The 1,026-nt window shown below is 54.6% G+C and overlaps 1 non-coding gene across 1 annotated transcript; it reads left to right on the top strand.

Moving 5' to 3' along the window:
* Window positions 1-844: 844 nt before the first annotated feature.
* On the top strand, window positions 845-917 carry trnak-cuu. Its single transcript has one exon. It is a non-coding gene; the product is annotated as a tRNA-Lys (tRNA).
* The last annotated feature ends 109 nt before the right edge of the window (window positions 918-1,026 follow it).

Genomic DNA, 1,026 nt, shown 5'->3' with positions numbered 1-1,026 from the left:
TGTAGAAGAGACCACATCGAGAGCAATGGACACAGCAGGGGAGGTGTTTGGTTCTGCAGGAAAATCTCTTGCAGATGTGGAAGGATCCTTACGGCCCTTGGATGGAGACGAGTGGCGAGGTGAATGTGCAGATTTTACACATCTTGAGGTGGCAAGGGAAGGTGCCAGGAGTGGTGAGTGGGTTGGTGGGCGGTGGGGGGGGGGGGGGGGGGCGTGGCGGCATAGACCTAACGAGGAAAGGAATGCTTGGTGCAGAATGCTGAAAAGGGTGAAAAGGGAACTATATCTCTGGTGGTGGAGTCTGTCTGTACGTGGTGGAAATGGTGGAGGATGATGCATTGTATCCAGAGATTGGTGAGGTGGAAGGTGAGCACAAGGGGGTTTCTGTCCTTGTTGCGGTTGGGGAGGTGGGTTTCAAGGGCAGAGGTGCGGGAAGTGATGGAGTTGTACTGGAGGGCATTGTTGACATTCTGGGAGGGAAAATTAGGGTCCTTGAAGTAGGAGGTCATCTGGAATGTTCTGGAGTGGAATTGATTCTTCTGGGAGCAGATGCGGTGGAGGCAGAGAAATGGGGATGCTCCCTCCTTACCTGACAAGGGAATGGATGAGGTTGGTGATGATTCATGGGATGGGGACGTCGTCTGGCGAGGCCAGAAGGTGTTACCCGTCCCTAATTGCCCCTTGAACTGAATGGCTTGCTGGCGACACAGAGCTATGTAGACTCAGACTCTAAGAGTCACTCTCTCTCTGTCTGCATCTCCTTCTGTCTGTGGATCTGTGTTTTTGCAGTGTTTGGGAAAAAGCCAATTCCCCCAGAAGGAATAGCGGCCGCCCTGGGGGCGACGCCCGGCTAGCTCAGTCGGCAGAGCATGAGACTCTTAATCTCAGGGTCGTGGGTTCGAGCCCCACGCTGGGCGGTGTGTCTCGCTATCAACACCCCCGTAACGTTCGGGGCAACAGCACTCTCCCATTTGGTCGCGCCTGGAGCTTTTCCTGGTCCGAGTCAATCAGGAGGTTCAATACTCC

This window comes from Chiloscyllium plagiosum, unplaced genomic scaffold (assembly GCF_004010195.1).
Source record: "Chiloscyllium plagiosum isolate BGI_BamShark_2017 unplaced genomic scaffold, ASM401019v2 scaf_89793, whole genome shotgun sequence".
Lineage (NCBI taxonomy): Eukaryota > Metazoa > Chordata > Chondrichthyes > Orectolobiformes > Hemiscylliidae > Chiloscyllium > Chiloscyllium plagiosum.
Note: the sequence above shows the minus strand (reverse complement) of the source record. Positions and strands in the feature narration are given on the sequence as shown.